Source organism: Dipodomys merriami, unplaced genomic scaffold, assembly GCF_024711535.1.
Source record: "Dipodomys merriami isolate MVZ:Mamm:240054 unplaced genomic scaffold, mDipMer1.0.p SCAF_4, whole genome shotgun sequence".
NCBI classification, from domain to species: Eukaryota; Metazoa; Chordata; class Mammalia; order Rodentia; family Heteromyidae; genus Dipodomys; species Dipodomys merriami.
Window position 1 is genome coordinate 79292004 of NW_027205603.1, and position 20978 is coordinate 79312981.

Consider the following 20978-nt stretch of genomic DNA (forward strand, 5'->3'; position numbering starts at 1 on the left):
GCATTCTGTGTTGTAGCAGTGAAGCTGACTAATACGGCTCCATTTAGTGGGATGCTTATAAAATGTGGTGTGCCGTTTAAAATAGAATGGAATATTTTTTCAAATGTTGTTTACTGCTCAATATCTTTTAAACACCCTGCTTCTGTGCTTGGAAAGTCTTCTAAATTATAACTTGAACTTTCCCAAGGTGCATGAGAGATTTCAAGTTTATGCCTTTCTTTGTTGCTCATGAACAGAGTCACTCACACAAAACAGCAACACTGAAGGAGGTAAAGTGAGGGTGTAGATGTTCATGGAATCCATTTCTTGGAAGGTATGGAGGTGGAGGTACACAGTGCCCCATGGCAGAGCTTGTCCAGGATTATGTCATCTGTGCAAGTTGAGGCAAAATAGAGGTTTGGGTTTCAGTCAGCTGATTATTTGCTTATATATATATATTTTTTTCTTGTAGTTTATCTCCCTTACTAGATTGTAAATACAGGAGGGCATTACATGTATCAGAATTATCTTGCAATTATCCTATTTGCTGATACATGTTGTGTGTGTGTGTGTGTGTGTGTGTGTGTGTGTGTGTGTGTGTGTGTGTGTGTGTGTGTTCATAAGTATTTGCTGGGTAGGTGGATAGAAGGCTGTTTTTGCCATTACATCCCTTGTCCCATCAATACTGGTAGTGTCACTTTTAATCAAAGTTGACACAATTCTTTCTCTTTCCTGGAAGTAAACACTTCATTCCTAAGGTAACTTACTTAGGGAAAAATATTTTTCTGTTTCCTGAGGAGGTTAACTTCCACAGAATACATCTAGTATTAGTCAATTCCCAAATGGAACATTATGGTTTCCTAATATCATGGTTACCACCTAAGCTTTTCTTGGTCTACAGTGACCAATATTTGATCTTATGAGCATTTATAAGATTAGAAGTAGAAGCAGACAGCCTTGAAAATGTGCAAGTCAGGACCAAAAGGTGACACAGAAATAAAGCAACTAGGATTATGAATCTAAAAGTGCTGGTGTCTAAGAGATAGCAATATCAGTAGATATCATCGAACTCATTTATGGAAGAGTGTCAGTAAAATGATAAGATTCATCTGTTTGACCCAATTATAAAATTTTGAGAAAATACCATTTTATCAATTGGATTATTAATTTTTCTAAGTGACTAGTACCCATCATACATGGCATAAGGCGTGTAAAGAAATGGAGAATTCAATACAAACATTGTCGAAATAATCACTAACATGACAATCCATCTGTCTGGGATGAGCAGATTCTTCCTTAAATTCCCAAATAACATGAGAATTTCCTGATAGTAGATTATAATTTGTGTTTGTCTTAGGAGAAGGGAATTTTTTTTCATACAAATCTCAAGAAATTACGATAAGCACGTGATGTTGGCAGCTCCTGCTACATGTCCTAACAATAAAAATAAAACATTCCTTTTTAAAGTTGCCTTCCTCGGGCCTCTTGTCACAGTGCTGGCAAGCAGCATGAAGGTCATAAGGGGATATATAAGATGGATGGTCCACTGGAGAACTGCAGGGAATCTACAATATGAAAAGACCCCAGGGAATTTGGATTCCAGAAGTGAAAAAGACCACGTAGGGACTAGGCAGAGAAAAAACCCCTGAAACTAGAGTTGATCTAGTTACAAGCTGGGGGGAAAAAGAACAATCAAATTAGTATTAATAATTTGGAAGGGGGGGGTGGAGGATGGAAAGGAATAGTGAGGGGAAACAAAGGAGGAGGCTACAATGCTTGATAAGAAATGTACTCATTATCTTGCCCATGTAATTGTAACCCCTCTGTACAGTATTTTTACAATAAAAATAAAAATTAAAAAAATTAAAAAATTATTTAGAAGGAATCAGAGGTTGTTTAATCCAACCACTTCTTCCATATGTGAGAAGTCTACATTTTACAGACAAGGAATAGATCAAGGTGGAAATATGGACTCTAGAGTCAAGATTTCCTAACAATCAAATTTATACAACAACGAAGGTCAGAGAATGGAAGGATAGAAAACTTACAATGTTCTAAAGGCAAATGCCACCTTTAAGATTTTCCATAGGGGTGGTCCTGAATTTGGGGCTAGTAGCATTTTTTTTTAAGCAATAACTGCAGTTCTTTGTAGAACTGTCAAGGTCTTCATGAAATGACAGCTTCATAATTATTTTTTTTCTGTGGAAGCCTTTGCTCAAAGACATTCTGACCTCTTTTGTAGATAGCAATAATCATTTTCATTACCAGAAAGATTTAAACAAGCACAAACAAATAAATCAGCTACCCATAAAATTGCTCTTTTTTAAAAAAAAATCTATATCTGAGTTATCTAGACAAGTTTTAAATTGTCATATATTTCTGTGCTGGTTGCAAGGGAAGGTGAAAATCAGAATAATGCAAATGTTCATCCCAAGTTTTGAAAGGTCACACTACACAGAATTCAATCTTCTTCAATTCTTCTAGTAAATGCCAAGGTGCCAGAAAAGAACGTCAGTCTCTCTGTGAGGCAGCAAAGCCAGGGGCTTAGATTTGTTCTATTTTGATTTCATTGGCTATTTTTCCTCCCTTTAAAATATGTGTGAAATCGTAGGACAGAAAGATTGTTACAGATGAAGGAAATGAACTCAGACTTCTACAAATTCTTGACATGAAATGCATGAGGAGGAGGGGCCAGTACTACTGCTCTGTCTTGGCTGCCAGTGAGCCCTGAGCTCCTGGGCTGGTCACGTGCCTGCCATATGCCTCTGCCTCAAACACGTCTTCCCTTCAGATGTGTGAGTCAAGTGATTGAACTTTGTATCCCACACTGTACCTCAGGCACTCTGAATAAGAGCTGCTTATCAATTAGCATGGACTGCATTAATGCAAGACTTAAACAGGCCCTTTCTAAAAACACAATGGAAAGAAGTAAGATATTGGGTTAAGGCCAGTACTGATAGCCCTAATCACATTTGAATCATTCGTTTAAAAATAGTTATTGAAGATCTTCCTCTTGTTAGGCAGCCTGCTAGCTGCTAGGGATACTGAGTCAGGCAGCATGGTACGAGATACAAGGAGTTTATTGTCCACAGTTGCAGGGTCTGGGAGTAGAAACTAAGAACACTGTGAACACATGTGGCATAGTGGTTGTACCACTCATGGAGTGAGTGTGCCTGGTCTGTGCCTGGTTTGAACAATGAAATTGACTTCTATCCATGTCAGTTTTGCATCTACAGATGGAAGTGGGCAAGAATGCAATTGTGATGTCCCTGTAGCTCAGTTTAGAAGGAGCAAGTGAGCTGTGCACTGGTGGCTCACACCTGTAATCCTATCTAGTCAGGAGACTAGATCTGAGGGAGGAAAGTCTGTGAGACTCTTCTCTCCAATTAACTAACAAAAAGCCAAAAGAAGAGCTGAGGCTTAAGAGCTAGCAGAACAAAAAAGCTAAGGGACAGTGAACTAGCCCTGAGTTTAAGACCCAGTATTGGCTCAAAAAAAGGGAAAAGAAGGGAGAATAGAAGTTGACTAAAACCACAAAGCAGAACTGGAGAGCACAAAAGGAGCATCCCGAAGTGTATAGTAGCTTGGCCAGGTATATAAGTATTAAATTCCACTGTACCTGTCAGGCCCAGTGTGGGGTTCCTGGAAGTGTGGGGAAAAGGTAAGCAGGGAAATGGAGTGGAAACATATGGGAAAGCCTGAAAATGACCATTGACTGGGCTATGCTAGCTGAGTGATGTAACATGCATGTATTGTAGGTTATGTCTGGGAAGACAGGATGGAGAGGAGAGACCTAGAGGCAGAGAACTGAAGAATCTCTCTGTACTTACAGGGCAGCGAACAGCAGGGCAAACACAAAGGAGAGAATGCTTTCTATCAAAAAGACCAGAAGCCAGGCGCTGATGGCTCATGCCTGTAATCCTAGCTACTCAGGATGCTGAGATCTGAGGATCGCGGTTCAAAGCCAGCCCGGGCAGGAGAGACCTTGAGACTCCTATCTCCAATAAACCACCAGAAAACCGGAAGTGACACTGTAGCTCAAGTGGTACAGCGCTCGCCTTGAGCTGAAGAGCTGAGGGACAGCACCCAGGCCCAGAGTTCAAGCCCCACGACCGACCAAAAAAAAAAAAAAAAAGACCAGAAATAAGAGAACTCATATTAGATATGATTGTTTGCTTTCTGATTCCATCTTGGTATCTTTGGCAACTGTGTCTTCTAAATGTTGAATCAAAAATCCGCCCATCCATGAATGGACACTGGATTTGCTAGGCATGGGAGCAGGACACAGAGAAAAGGCTGAATGTAGTCCAAGCTATTTATAGATCAGTGAGGGGGATGATAGCAAAACAAACTCCAATGCATGGCAGAAATGTGTGCCATTAAAAAATCCTAGGGAATCCAAGAAAGGAAAGGGAGGAATGTGGAATGAAAGGCTCAGGAAATCCTTCAGGAAGACAGAGATATTTGAGATGAGGCTCGAGGAATAGGAGGGTTGAGACAGTTGGAAAATGGATTGTGGGCAAGCTGTTGTGGGCACACTATGGCCAGGACCAGAAAAGCAGGAAAGATGAGAGTACTGGAGAACAGCAAAGAGTCCAGTTATCTGGAAAGTTTTTGCTTTCACTGTATTTAATTTTCAACAACTTTTTTTTGAGGACTGACATACAATATCTTGTACACGGTTCAGGTGTACAAGTTTAGAGATGCATATGTTCCCCCAATGATCCTTTCTTCTCCTTGGACTCTTAGAAATATAGAGTATGAATTCTTTCAAGTGATATAATTATTTTGAGATTCATCCATGTTTTTGCAAGTGTCAGTATGATCATCCATGGTATGAATACACGATGGTTTAGCCACTATTTGATGGACATATGGAATATTTCTAGTTTTGGTGCATAGTTCATGCCTATAATCCATACTATTCAAGAGGCTTGGATCTGAGGATCACAGTTTGAAGTGAGCTTGGATAGGAAAGTCTTTCATCTCTAATTAATCAGCAAAAGGCCAGAAATAGAGCTGTGGATCAATTGGTAGTGCACTATCCTTACACAAAAAAGACTAAGGGACAGCACCCAGGTGATGAGTTCAAGCTCCAGTATTAGCAAACACATGCAAAAGAATACTCTCACAAACATTTTGTTTAGATGAAAGCTTTCGACTTCCCTAGGTTAACAGCTTGGTGTTGATTGTTGGTTCATTCAATAAGTGTGTTTAACATTTTAAGGAATTGCCAAACTTATCAAAGTGGCAGTAGCATATTTCATTCTCAAACAGAAGTATGTGAAGGTTTGAATTCTTGTCCATCTTTGCTAACACAGTCTTCTTCCTTTTAGATCAACATGTGTGTAATGGCACCTTATTGTGGTTCTAGGTTGCATGTCTGTAGTGACTAAGATATAGAACACATTTTCATGCATGTATTTGCTTTGTGCTTATTTTCTATGATGATGTACCTGCATAAATTTTCACCTTTAAAAATTGCATTGTTCATTATTGAATTTGGATATACATATATATTCAAGTTATATATATGTGCTATAATACATAGTATAATATATGCTTGGGAAGACAGGATAGAAAGGAAAGAAACTAGAGGCAGAGAAGTTCTAGGATATCTTTGTAATTATGAGGTAATGAATCATAGGGCAAACACAAAGGAGAGAATACTTTTTAATCTATTATATAATCTATTATATTACATAATATGTTACAGGTAAATGTGTATATATAGATTCCATACACATATATACACATGTATTATAAATGTATATACACACATATATTATGTATAAATGTATATACATATATTATCTATACTATATGATATACAATATATTATATAGTATATATAATATTACATATTATATAATATATAATATATATGTCTTATATCTACAAATATACATAGCATTATATATAGTGTTTATAATATTATATATATAAAGACACATATAACATTATATATAGTGACTTTTTATATATATATAGTGACTATTATATATAGTGACTTTCACTCCTAGGATTTGGGGGGAGCAGAGATAGTCTTTCAGTATGACAGTCTCAATTGAGGTCAGTTCAAAAACGTTTATTGAGGAGCCACTATATACTTGGCAATGTCTATAAGGATGAATCAACTCCTAAGGGTCTCTGCTTTCCTAATAACAGTTTGCAGGTAGAAATAGTTAAAAGAACCAATTACAGGGTTTGCATATCTGCCATGCTTTTAAGACTCCCAACCATCTTCTGGTACCTGCCAACACCATCACTAATTTTCCATCAAGGACAGCTGGTGGAAACAAAAACTCAAACGCCAACGCTTTACTAACCATAAGCAGCCTTAGTAAAAAGATTTGGGGCAGAAGTTGAAACTCTAAGGGGAAGCAGTTTATGTAGATGGGCTGTTGGGTTCTGTTTCTTGCAATGACTCTACTCTCATAACCATAATAGAAACATCAGACAAGAGAAAATGAAGCTTACCTTGACTCAACCCTCTGACCTTATGGATCAAACAGGCTGGAGTAACATTTCAAGACTGAGCACATCCTGGGATTGATTTACACAGAACGTTCTTCATAGTGGTTCCACTTTGAAATGAACATTTGGAAAACTTTTTTGAAGCAGTTTGTTGATTTAAAAAAAAATGGATTGTGGGCTTGGATCTGGGCCAGGGTGGGTGCTGTTTAAAGGAGAAATCCGTTTTCCCATCTGCACCAAAAGAATTGATCCTGATCACTTATTAAAGCTTTATTTCCACAGCACTGAGTGGATTTAATTAATTTTCCTACCACACACCCCCTTCTTAGTAAATCTCTCATTCACATGGATTCACTAGGAAATTGGATTTTCTCTCTAAAAAAAACAACCCAAAGAGGACATTCAACTAAAGGCTGGGAGATTAGTTTGGTGAAAGTCTCTGATCTAGTCAAAATGAAAATGCCTGTCAAACTCTGGAAAGGCTGATTTTCATTCTTCACACATGGAGATTCGGCATTTCTTGAAAATCCTGGGTGATGGGGTACTGGGCATTTCCCTGTTGCATACTTTGAGTAAGAAGGAGCTAGAAAACGTAAGACATTGTTCACCATCTCATTTTGCTGTGAAATCATTGCTGGACCCTGTGGCCACTTCTAATTGGTCCTCAGTATTCTAGTATAAAATATTCTCTCAGCATCAAAAATGTATGTTCTAGAAAGTGGAGTAGAGCTTCCCTGTTGCTCATGGATTTGTACATTTTATTTATGGCTATGTGTCAAGCACCTATTTTCTGTCCTGCACTCACTAGATAATTAAGGATGGAGTAAACCAAGGCCCTGTATCAAGAAATCAATTCAGAGAGAATCAAGCAATAATAACGTGATGTCATGTGTGCTATAAAGCTGTTTAGAGACAAATCTGAAAGAAATGTTTTATTACTGGAGAGAGGGTATGGTGATTCAATATCGCTACGGTGTAAGAATTAGAATCTGTAGTCACTTTTCAACAAGTGTTTCAACGGTAATTAGAATGGGCAAGTTCAGAGAGGTTAAGTTGTAGAAATAGAAAGCAAGTCACACATCATGATTGAGACAAAGTACATTACGTCATCCTCTTTTCTCATCATTTCTCCTGGCATCTCCTATTAGAAAGATGGTGGAGGTCCTGAATTGGTTTTCCAAGCTGGTTTCTTTCTCTTTTATTTCTGTCACTTAAAAAAACTTTATTTTCTGAAGTGCTTTTAATTTTATAGTTATCTCAATATTCTTGTCTTACGAATGCTACATTGTCTGCTGATTCCTGGAGACCATCAATTAGTTATGTTATATATTTTTTTTTATTTGTGCTCTTAGACTTTATACTTACCTTTTGACTGTTTGTTTGTTTTGCCAGTCCTGGGGCTTGAAATCAGGGCCTGGGCGTTGTCCCTAAGGTGCTTTTGCTGAAGGCTAGTGCTCTATCACTTGAGCCACAGTGTCACTTCTATTTTGGTAATTCATTAGAGATAAGAGTCTCACTGATTTTCCTGCTTGGGCTGGTTCTGAACCAGGGTTCTCAGATCTCAGCCTCCTGAATAGCTAGGATTACAGGCATGAGCCACTGGTACCTGGCTTTTCTGTTTATTTGGTAATTATATCTTTCCTGCTAGAAATTCACTTCAAAAATTTTGACTCTTTATTGAGATCCAGAATAAGAAGCCCAGTATAATCTGTATATCAGAATGTAGCTTGTCTATTGATGAGAATTTGTGTAGAGTTACTGCTTGGAAATATTCTCTTATTAAGAATCCCTTCCAAACATCCATGTTCAGAAGTTTTCTATTCATTTACTTTGGAAAGAGTGAATCATCAGGTGTGGATGGGGTTGAAGAGTGGGTGAATGCTTGGCTGTGAACATTCTAAACGTCCAGACTTAGCATCATTGAATTTGAATATAGCCTTAGTTTAGGTCCTGTCTGTCTGCAGTCTCTGGGCCTCTTTAGGTTGTGTAGAGCCAAGGGCCTCAAACTGACTCCACTCTGCAACAGTCACCTGGCCTCATTGCTGTCTGTCCTCCCAGGAAGAATTCAATAATTGTCTCCACTCTTCTCTTGTGAGTTTAGACTTACTTTGCTGTTTTTTTTTTTAAATGATATCTTAGAAGGGAAAGGTGATTAACATGAATGGCCAGAACACACTGTGTTTTGCTCAATACGAATCCTTGCATAATTGGCATCTTTGTGTACAACAGAGTGCACAAAAGGTTCGTTTTTAATGAGCTTTTAAAAAACCCCACCATTTTATAGGCTTGTTATTTTGAAGAAAATCTATTTCCTTCATAAATAAACTTTAGCATCCATACTAATTATCATACATTTTTAATCAGTGGGGCATGAATTAGTAGGGTTTCTGTAGCAACAGTGAGCTAGTTAACAATTCCCTAGTTTACTTTGAGAAAAAGTTGAGAAGTCTCACTAAGCAAGTTGCCATGATTTCATCAGTATGCAGCTCCTTGAGTTTATTTTAGGCCTTTCTTGTCTCCCTTCACACCATTCCAGGAAAATTTCAGTTTCTCCTCTAAGAGCACTTGGAGAGTTTGAACTGGACCGTCTTAGTGCTGAAGCATTTTTTACTAATGTTAATTCTCGAAATACAGGTCTTGATCCTTTGCTCTTGATACATTCTTTGAACTCCATTTGGCTTGCAAATAGCTGCCTTAGGGTTTTCCAGCTGAGAGAATGGTGCCTCTGAAAATAACCTCAATGCTATCAAGCAGACATCTGCTGTTCAAATAGGTATCACCTCTATTAATGAACCTACAGCGTGAAGGGGTTCCCAGAGACACCCAGACTTCTTTTGACACAGGTGCAGGCTAAGGGCTTGGGTGCAGAGCATAATAGGTATACTTAGAATATACAAGGCTTATGTCTGTTGACAGATACTCTCTTTGCTCTTAACTAATACCAGAATAAGATATTGCTGATTCATTAAATATGATTGAGATAATGTTGTTTCATTTGAGATTTTGTTATATGAGACAAGGTCTCACTAGATAGCCCAGTCTATCTGCAAATTTTCAATACTCCTGTCCCAGTTTCCCCAATTCTGGGATGAATGGCACATGCCAATTTGTATGTGCCATTAGTAGGACTTGAACTCAGGGTCTGGTCCCTGCCCCTGCTTTTACATCTTGGGCCACAGCTATACTAGCAGGCTTTTGGTTATTATTTGGAGATAAGCGTTTCACAGACTTTCCTGCCTGGTCTGGTTTTGAATGTGATCCTCATATTTCAGCTTCCTGAGTAACCAGGATGCTTCATCTTAAATGTCAAATTTTAGACAGTTTTGATCATCTAACCTCTGTGCTTGATGTCTTGTTTTTCTTTTGTATTTACAAGTCTTAGAATTGTGCATAGGAATCACTCCTTAAATTCACAAGGTTTTTTGTGATGATATCAATTCCAGTTCTGGCAAGACACAAGTATTGTCCTTGAAGGACGAAGGAGAAGACATTTAAAGCAGGGACTTTTTACAGAGGAGGAGGCTAGATTAAACAAACCAACAAGAAACAAGGAAGAACCAGGGGGTAGCAACAGTAGAATGCTATTACCACTCTTGGGTTAGATGAAAAGGGAATATGTTAGCATGACCTTGAAAATGATAGCTCCGGAGAAGGTCTGGGGGGACCATTGGGGAGCAGACCAATAACCCTACTTTCTTTTCTCCTGCCCTGGAATCTCTGGTGATGCTTTATCTTTGAGTACAGAGCAAGGAAAAGAAAGGCTGAAAACGAACATCTGGAGGCAAAAATAAACACCACAAAAGCATATTACATTCTGCAACTTTGAAAACAGATTCGATGTATAAAACACAAGTGGTACACAAGTGGTAACTAGTTGGAAGAAAATGTGGATAACCCAAGCCCTTCATTTCCTGATCTTGTCTGATAAAAAAAAATCTAGGACAGCTCCAAATCAATATATAGGCTCCTGTTTAATAAAAGGGAGGGGTCCCACCTTGAGTTTGGTAAGGATTTCTTTTGGCCCCAATGATGTAAGATGTGAGAGAAGAAAATAGAGTTCATTTGAGTCAAGCTGGAAGGTGCAAGGGGCCAGTATAGCAGAGTAGTTAGGGTAGCTGAGCTCTGGAGGGGCTAGGGTTAGATAGTTGAGCCTTCTTGGGAAAGTGGAAGAAGACTGGAGGAATTTCTTCTTCCATTGTGAGAAAGCTGTAGGCTGGGGAAGACACAGGAACCTATGATGCTGTCACCATACCAAGCCATCTCTGACAATGAAATGTACATAGGAAGGCACTGCATAGACAGAGGCAGATGATGGAGAAGAAGCAGGATTCTGGGAGCAGTTATCATTCATCAGTGGGAACCAAAACTCTAGGCTGCCAAACCATTTAACATTAATTTGCTTTCATCTAAAATGCCAAATCGTTCACCCTTTGGGTGCTCATTTTCATCTGCAATGTGGTAGGCTATTTTTTCCCACCTCAAATAAAACCCTCTCCATCATCTCTGTTATGAAACACACAGTAAACGCAAGTCGTGCAATTTGTTTTCATTGCCAGAATTAGTAAACACTCAAGACAATTGGACGGTGTTTCTTCTTGTTACCTGGAAACTCAACACCAGATCCAAAAGTTAAAATTCATTAGTTTTTTTTTCTCAAATACTCTGGCAATATTTTCGATTGCATGTATTATGCAGTCCCAAAAAGGTGATTGGCTTTCAGTCAAGGCTAGCCTGTGTTTGATAACTAGCTTTTCAATTTAGTACCTGGATGACTTTGGCTAATTAATGTCCTTGTTTTTTTAATATACAAAATAAGAGTGATAGTATCTCTATGTATGTACTGTCTACAGAATGAATAAATTGACATTTGTCTAGAACCTGGGATCTAATAAGCATTTAGCAGAAACCACCTTTTTCTGTTCCCCTTTTTTTAAAAAAATATTCAGACCTTTACAAAGAGTATTAAAAGATTGTCCAGTATCTTGAAGATATATTAAGAAGTTTTAAGATAGTTTTATTAAGGGGAGAGCTGCATAAAATATTGAACTGAAGAATATAAAAAATAGCCAGTTCAGTGGATGAAAATCATACCATAGTTTTGTAAGTTTCCATCTGAATCTACAGTAGCTAGTAGCTTCAAGAACCAGGTCAGTCTGCAAATAGCATCTTTAGATGAATTTCTCCAGGAAACAGAGACAGGCATTGAATCACTAAAAGAGTATAGAACCTTACCAAGGCCATATACAATTTTGTAGAAATACTCCAATGAGTTTTAATGGTATGGTTTTTTAGCCTGCTGTCAGATATGAAAAGTAGAGACAGTGACACACAAAGCAAAAGTATGAGCCAGAGTAGAAATTCCAACTGTAATATCCCTACTGAGAGCAGAGTAATCCCAGGATCCTGTTGGGTTCTATTTGCCTCATTTTTCCAGGCTTCCCAAATCTACTTTCACTATACCAGGTACAAATCATGCTGTTCTTGAGCAATCAACAACATGGAACATGTTTGCAATCACTGTTGTCTAGTTCTGAAGGTATTTCTCTTGCTTTCTGTCCACCTGTTCTTTCTGAGTTCTTCATAGGGTGACAAGTACCTTATTTTGAGTCAGGTGTTTGGTGCTTCTGCTGTCAATGGAAATGAAAACAAGCAACCAGTATTGAGCTCAATGCACTAATGAAAAAAAAAAAGCCTCACTGTTTGTAGAGTTTGAGAACTATTTCTCTCTTCAAGTCTAAAAACTGTAGAAGAAAGAACATAAGGTTTTAGAAACATAAGGTCATAGGTTTGACTCTTAGCTGTGTAATCTTGAATACTTTTACTTCTTTAACTAGTTCATCAATGAAGAAGATGGGCATAATAAGCATACTTTTCAGAATTGTCACACAGTAAGTGCCCCTCAAACTGCATTAGTGAGTGATATGGGTTTTACCAGGTAATATATAAAACCACTGAATGAAAAGGTTCACCTTTCAGAAATGTCAATTTTCTTCTGAGTTCTGGGAGATCCAAATTTATTATAGATTTTATTTATATGAATTCTAAAGCTAAAAATGAAACCTAAGTTCATGCTTATATAATTATGCTTAAAATGTATACTTACATAATTATTTTACATTAAACATAAACTTGCAGAGATGCAAGTTTATGTAATTCCACAATTAAGAGTTCTTAGACAGAAATTACTTAGAAGCAATTACACAGAGAACAGTAATAGTAAATATTATCAGTCTAATTGTAGTGAAAGACATAGACACCTGTCTATGAAATGTAAGCAGAAAGGGGTTCTATAGGGAAGTAGTTGCCTGGGAAAAGGGAGAGAGAGGAGAATGAAGAAAAGGAGGAAGAGAAAGAGAAAAAGGGAGGAAGAAGAGAAAGAAGAGGAGAAATAGAAGCACAAGAGGAGGAAAAAAAGGAGAGGGAAGAGGAGGAGAAGGAGGAAGAGAGGGAAAGGTGGTGAAGGAGTAGAGACAGGCCTAGAAAAATCATTTTAGATAGGCCCAGGGTTTTCACTAATAACATACAGGGCTCCAAACAGTGATATAATCAAGAAAGCCTACAAATACTTAAAGATAATAATTTTTTTAAATAAAGAAATCTTGTAACAATTAATTTGAAAGAGCATAAATTTGCTTGGAATAACTATTCACAATCAGTCACACAAGTTAGACTAAAAATTCACAGATGCAAGAAACCAAGATTACATGATTTTTTCAAAATGCTTATTTAGCAATAACTTAAATATTATAGAATAGTTGATTGTTTGAGAACCTCAAAATGTATTGTTTCTCCTGATGATGTGTGTTAGAACTTGACTCTTGAGCTTAATGGGAACTCTGCACCTTCATCAGGATTTGGAGAATTGAGGCAAAGACAACAGTCGTGCAGAGAAGTTTTGTTGAGTTCTGGAATCGAATATGGTTAACAGAGAGAATAAAGCTCATCAAATAGTCTGTTTCTCTTCATGCCCCGGCCTCCTTTTACTTATGCTGAGCCTTGTGAGTATTTCTGGTTAATGGAACATGAGTAGAACTGCTGTGCTGCTCCTTTTGGGGGTCAGGCGATGATGAGTATGTATGTACCCAGAAGTACGGTGTCAGAATGGTAGAACTTCTTTCAGCATGACTTTTCAAGTGACCTCGTGGAACAGGGTGCTACCCCAGTGAGAGGACATTTCTGGATGCACAGCATGCTAGTTTTCATACTTGGATTATGCTGGGTGACTGAGATTTCAGGATAATTTGAAATCATAGCACATACCTATCCTAATCATTATGCAAATGCAAGTTCAGTCCAAGCTGATTAATATTAACTGAGAAATGCCAGTAATTCTCACGAAGTTAGGAAATCTTTAAAGAACTTTTTTTCTTTTAATCATGCTACCATAGTTTTTTTTTTTTTTAACACAGAGCTTTAAAAGTGCCATTTTCCCCTTCTTATTTAGAGTCATATCAGTGTAAGAGCGTGGCCCAAAGCTACCAGATGAAGACCACTGGACCTTTTCATACTTAAAATATGTGAAAGAATCATTTGTGGTTATAATTATAGTGGTTGCTCTTAGAGATTGTTACTGTTTACAACTGAGCTTCTTGGCCTCTAAGTTTAGAGAATTCCATTATTGAAAAGAATCCATGCTTTAGTTCAGCTCAGAGAAACCAGATATAATATAACATGACCAAATTATGTCATAGCCAAAGTACTAGAATCTTCCTGAATAATTGTGGTACTTCTCTCCTGTCTTCTTTACTTTATAATTACTTATCTTTGAAGGCAATGAATTTGAAGATCACCGATGACTAATAATATTTTTTAAAAGACTCAAAGGTGCTTCACTCTTATTCAATCTTTCCCCTTAGCTTTCTCTCAGATTTTCATCTGAATTCGCTTCTATTACAGTAACTGTCGAACTCTTTAATCCAAAATCTTGCCATTGCATTGGTGATATGGAAATCAAATGGGATAAAAGGTGGTAAAGTACTTCCTAAGCTATGAAGCTGTAAAATATAAGAAAAAGTGCATCTCATTTTACAATGTCCTTGTATTGCCACCCCCATCCTTAGGGTTCTAAGAACCCCAAATTCAACACCTGTATGATTCAAGCTCCCCTAAGTTGAGTCTTCATGGGTCACCCCCCTAAGGCTGTTACCAGGTGGCAGGTTTACATGTGTGACTTCATTTGATTGACATCTGTTTCTCTCACTAAATCAGTGAATGTAACAGTTAGGTTTGCTTTTGCTCATCTTTCAATCCCTTGGGACCCAGCCGAGTGACTGGCTCAGAGGAAGCAATCACCCTTCCTTGGATAAGCAGACTAAAGGACTGGATGAACGAAAGGAGGATACATGAGACAGAGATGAACTTCTTAACCTTCCATTTAGCATTGTTGTGGTCTGAAAGTTACCATGAACAGGGCCAAACAGATGTTGAAAATTTCCTCAGCAGTGATATTTGCAGTACCCTGGAAGTTCCCCAAGACAGTCCTGGTCTCCAGATGGAAAAATTTTTCTTTGCAATGATTGTCTCAGTCAGCATTTTGTTTGCAAATAACATGAGGCCCCAGGTGTGAAAAAAAGTCTTCTCCAACCATGACCATTGTGCAGCATATTCTATTTTGTTTTCCTCGGAAACGAGGACTGTAACTGTTGACCATTTCCTGAGGGGTGGATAGCTTTGAAACTGTCAAGGTTAGCTTCCTTACTTCCCTGTGGTAGTGTGGAATTGCTTATCCTGAAGAGACTTAAACTTTAGACTAGAGGAGCTGGTGGGGAGGAGATCTGGGGAGGGGCAGTGTTCCTGCCATTCCAAGAAATCTTAAAGCCAACCATTTGTAGTGAAGCTAACAGGCCCTGGTTACTGGCACTTCTGGGAATCTTGACAGAGCTGTGCTGCTGTGTCCCTGTATAAGCCCTGAATAGCCTACATGATAGCTTAGGAATACAAAACCATGAAGTCTAGTCTGCCAAGGGGTCTTAGTGTTCCATCACTGTGACAAAATACCTAAGATAATTAAATGAAAAGAAGATTAATTCTGGCACTTGGTTTCTGGTGTTTCAGTTGCTTGCTGCTTGGCCCTAACCTTCTGGGACTGTGGCAAGGTAGAATATCACTCTGGAAGTAGATAGCAGAGGAAAATGACTCACCTCATCCTGGCCAGTAAGCAAAAAGAGAAATGAAGAGGCCAGATCCCAATTTCTCCCCATCAAGGGCATACACCCAATGACCTAATTTCTTCCCATGGGCCTCCACCTTCTAAAAGTTCCCTCTAAGTTCCCAGTAGGCACCTCAGTTGGGGAACCAAGCTTTCAAACACACAAGCCTTTGGCAGCTACTTAAGATCCAAATTCTAACAAAAGGCATTTCAGTCAAGGTCCAATTATGGGAAGAGAGTGGTGTGGGCATTTTAAACAGAGAAAAATCAAATGCAAGGAAGCTGGGCCACTGGTAGAGAAGAAGCTGAAAAGTGAACTAGGAATTATGAGTTTACCCAGAGGTAAGCAATAGCAGGAAGCCCCTAGCTTTCTTAGTCTCGAGGGCCAGTGTAAGGAGGGAGTTACTACCAGCATCTGGGTTATCAGATCACGCCACAAATGCTAGTATCATACCACAGCTGGAGCCATGGAGAATGTGTGGATGTTGCTCGAGATGTCTCATTAGAAGGACAAATAGGAAGCAAAGGTATGTCCTCCAGCACCGCCCCCCTCCACACCATCCCTACCACCCCACTCTCCACTCCCCACCCCCACCTCACCCTACACCTCCTGTAGGCAGCTGCCATGAGGAATTACCTTTCTTGAGAGACTGAGCTAGGGCAGGAAAGGAATGAGCTTGAAGACAAACAGCCAGGAAGGCACCTGGCTCTTCTCTGTATCTACATGGCTGAACCTACATCGCGCCAAATAACATATAAGCAGGATTTCAATTAAAAGAAAAATTATCTTAAAAATAATTTGTCCATTTGTTTCCAACAAATACTACATGTATATGGTTTGATATTCAACAGGACAACTAGTGATTAGTAAATCTATTTATTTTGTGTCCAAAATACCTAATCTTGCCTCCACCAAGAAGCATCCATTGTTGTTACTCCTATTTATGTGTCGATTTAAGATAATTATTTTCCTGCAATCTACAGATGTATTTTGTAGATACATTGGTTTCTTTGGGCTGCCATAAGTTATCACAAACGAGGAGCAATTTGTTCTCTCAGCGTTCCAGAAGCCAGAAATTAAATACAAAAGCAACCAGTTAGCTGGGTCATGCTTCTTCCTAATATCCTTCCCTGCTTTTGCCAGGTTCTCTTGGCTTGGGCATCCCTTGGCTAGTAGTTATATATCACTCTGGTCTGTGCCTCTGCCTTCACTGGCCTTCTCTTTATGTGTGCATGCACTTAAGTGTTTTCTCCTCTCATTATAAGGATACCAATCATTGGATTTAAATCCCACTTAATCTACCATGATCTCTATCACAGTTAAAACTCATTTCACTGATACCTTGGAAAAAATTCCTTTTTCCATTAGGTCACATTCTGTACTAGGTGGGTGTGAATTTGGGGGGGGAACCAGTGCATACCATGATGGGAGATAATGGTGCTTCTCGAATTTCCCCATGAATAAGAATCTTATGAAGAACTGAGGATATCTATCTATCTGTCTTTCTATCAATCTTTCTCCACGTCTGTCTATCTTTCAATCTATCTATCTATCTATCTATCTATCTATCTATCTATCTATCTATCTATCTATCTATCCATCTATTCATCCCTGGCCCCATTCCAAATCTACAGACTTATAACCTCAAGAAAAGGAGGTCTGGAGTTTGCAACAAGTTTACCAAGAAAAGCCCAGTGGTTAAGTACAATGGAAATGAAAATCCTATAGTATAGAACTTGGTCTGGTTGACCTGACATCAAATATGGCTCTGCCTTTAACTAAATAAAGCCCCTAGTTGTCCATCTCTCATCTGCTGAAGAACAATGCTAGGCACATTGCAGAGTTGCTGGAAATAGAAAGAACATGGTGTCTATGACCTCTAGATGCTGCAGGCTTGCTGGGAGGCAGATCTACAACTTAGACGCAGAGCTTCAGAGTCTATGTCCATGGTGTGCTTTCCACTGAAACCTGACTTCTTTTATTTTTCATTCTTACGTCTAAGAGGAAATGACAACAGATATCTTTAAAGAAAATAGGTTCACCTGGGGAATTGTTAATTTTCTTATGCTCACACAGCTATAATAAGATGCTCACTTACTAGAAATATTTTTTTAAGAAAACAGAACAATGTGCTATTTGACACTTTAGCGATGTCCTTTTGGAACTATGCACTCACTTATCTACCTTTCTATCACTCCCACAGATCTGTTTCCCAAGCCCCCAGAATTCACTAGTTGGAAAACTAGAAGAAAGGTCTTGCAAAAAGCAGAAATCTCAGCAAATAGGCTGGGAAGGTAGCTCAGTGGTAGAGTGCTTGCCTTGCATGCCTGAGGCCCTGGGTTTGATTCCTCAGCACCACATAAACAAACAGAAAAAAGCCGAAAGTGGTGCTGTGGCTCAAGTGGTAGAGCACTAGCCTTGAGCTGAAGAGCTGAGGGACAGCGCCCAGGCCCAGAGTTCAGGCCCCACGACCGGACCCAAAAAACAAAAACAAAAACAGAAATCTCAGCAATTTTAAAATCCTCTGTGGAAAAAAATGTCTTAGGAAAGAGTCTTTACTCAATAGTTTGGAAACACGAGCTATAAATTTCTCTCTGCTGGGCACTGAATAGAGGAAAAGAGAAAAAAAAACCACATAAACTCTTTCCCTTGCTTTCAGTAAAGAGGAGTCACTGAAATGTATCAATATTTACACACCATTATTATCTCTTTGTGGGAATTAGAGGATGTCAGCGTTAAGCTGTGGAATCATCACGACAATCCTACATGGTCAGAATTCTTCGCTAAATTTTACATCTAATCTATCAGTCTGCTTGAGCCATCATAAAACACCTTTGACTGCTAAAGAAAAGTTAGTCACTTTTATGTCTTTACCTATCAGAAGCCATCCCCCCCATCTTTGAAGGAGGGCTTCTAGCTTCCTAGTGTAAAATACTTCTGCAGGTTTACTCAATTCTTAGTCTAAGTCCTCATCATCTTCTAAGTGTTCAGAATCTAGAGACTTCTGTGATGTCATCCTCATTAAAGATCTTGGGACAAATGTCTTGCACAGTTTGCCCTTCCTTAGAGGAAAATTCATTTGCTAAGTCATTCATAGGGGAAAAAAACCCTCCACTTCACACACTGCTTCAGAGAAGTGTGATCTGGTAATCCTGAAGGATACGTGGGCATGTTCCTATAGGTACCTTCAATGATGTCACTGTAGCCACCCCCTCCACCTCTGACCTCTCACCACCTAACTTTGCTATGGTGAATAGAAGCCTTTTGACCCAATGGGTCAAGGTTGACTGTGTTTCATTCCATTGTTAGTAGGGTATAAATAAACAGTGTGGCATGGAGGATGAATCAACTAGAACATTGCACCTAAGAAGAAATAGATCTGAAAATGCTGAAAGACAGAGGAGATGGCCAGGAGGAAGCCAGTGGCTGTGACGGCAAAGAGCTGAATATGAAAAACAAGGGGCAGGCAATGCAAGAGGTAGGATGTAAAAAAAATGTTCTGATCGCTGACAGCCAGTAGCAGTGAAATTGTCTTGTGGATTTGGCGCCTGCTGAGTGACCTTTTCCGTAGAAAGAGTAGCAATCTTGCCCTGTTGTTCTGTGGCTGTTTCTATTTGAGAAACCGAACATTAGAAGTTTTCATGCAAACTATAAGCAGCTGTGTATCACTGACTGAGGGAATTAGCACCTAGATCAATGGCATTTGTCATCAGTTCTCAGGTTGGGCACTGTCGACTCCTGCCTTCTAGTATAGGTGAGTTGTGCTGCCTTCCAGGTATGGAGGGTGTAAGCAACAGCGGTAATGATTCAGAATCCAGGCTTGGTGTCAGCCAGGTCTGGGTTGGAATCCCAGATCCACTGTTCACTTCCACCCCCAATTCTTAGCAAAGTTCACTGCCTACAAAGTGAAGGCTAGAATATGTACTATCTAAGATTGCTATTTGAATTAAATAACATTCTTGCTTAAATTCATGAATGTAGTAGAATTAGGATTCCATCATGGTTGTAACTGATGTCACAGCAACACTCTTTCCCTGTTCTACCAACATTTACATTGTTTTCATTTTTTTGGTTTGTTTGTGCCAGTCCTGAAGCTTGGACTCAAGGCCTTGCATTCTTTTTTTGGGGGGGGGGTCCGGTCGTGGGGCCTGAATTCTGGGCCTGGGCGCTGTCCCTCAGCTCTTCAGCTCAAGGCTAGCGCTCTACCACTTGAGCCACAGCGCCACTTTTTTATTTTCTGAGGCGATATGAGTCTTGGGTTTGTCTTGGAGATAAGGGTCTTGCCTACCTTGGTAGCTTCAAACTGTGATCCTCATAACTCAGCTTTCTGAGTAGCTGGGATTATAGGCATAAGCCACCAATGCTTGGTATCATTTATTTTTAGTATATAGTTTTTATTGTAAAGATACTGTACAGAGGGGTTACAGTTCCATGAGTAAGGTAATATGTACATTTCCTATTGAGTATTGTTATCTCCTCCTTTGTTTTTCCCCTACCATCCCTTCCCACCCCACCTCCCCAACTCCTCCCTCCCTCTCCCCTATAAGTTGTAAAGGTCGTTTTCAACATAGTGTCCTGTACATCTCGTTGTTACAATGGGTCAACCTGTATCCTTATTTCAGCATTTTGTTATTTCCTTTCCCCTCCCCAAATTAGAGAAATGTTTAAACAAGATGCAGGGCACTGGAATCAAATATAGTGAAATAAGGTGTGATACCATGGAGGAAGAACATACAAATTGGTATTATTTTTTAAAGATATGTTACAAGTTCAATCTTCCTTTAATAACCCAAGAGTTATTTTATGGAAAGTTTTTATACATTGATGAAGAAAGGCATTCTGTGGTTTCGCATTGCTACTTTCTTTGTAATTTATAAATTTGTTAATGTATTTCAGTGCTCCACCATATATATTGGGGTGGGTGTGTATACAGACCACTGTAATTTCTTCTTGTGGATCACTCCACTTTCTTTGTTTCTTCTTAATACTTTTAATGAGAATTCTGTTTTATCAGATAACAGTATGGCGAATCCTGCTTTCTGGTAGGATGCATTTGCTTGAAAAAATGTTTCAATCTTTTCACTCAGAATCTATGTTTTTCTTTGACTATGAGATGTGTTTCTTGGAGATAACAAATGGTTAGATCTTTTTTTGTGTTTTTGTTTTTTAAATCCAGTCTGTTTTTCTATGTCTTTTGACTGGGAAATGAACCTGTTGATGTTTAATATTACTATGGAGAAATATGCTCATGTTTCCTACCATTTTATTGTTTTCCTGTAGTTTGCTTCCTGCTTCATTAAAGTAATCCTTTAGTGCTTTTTTATTCATTTCCATTTTTTTTCCTTTTCCTTTGCTTGTCTTCTTCAGATAGTA

The 20978-nt window shown here is 38.8% G+C and overlaps 1 protein-coding gene across 2 annotated transcripts in view; it reads right to left on the reverse strand.

The window, feature by feature from the left end:
* Positions 1–20978, reverse strand: part of Sntb1 (syntrophin beta 1) — a 227115-nt gene that overhangs the window by 97094 nt on the left and 109043 nt on the right. The gene's annotated exons all lie outside the window — the stretch shown is intronic.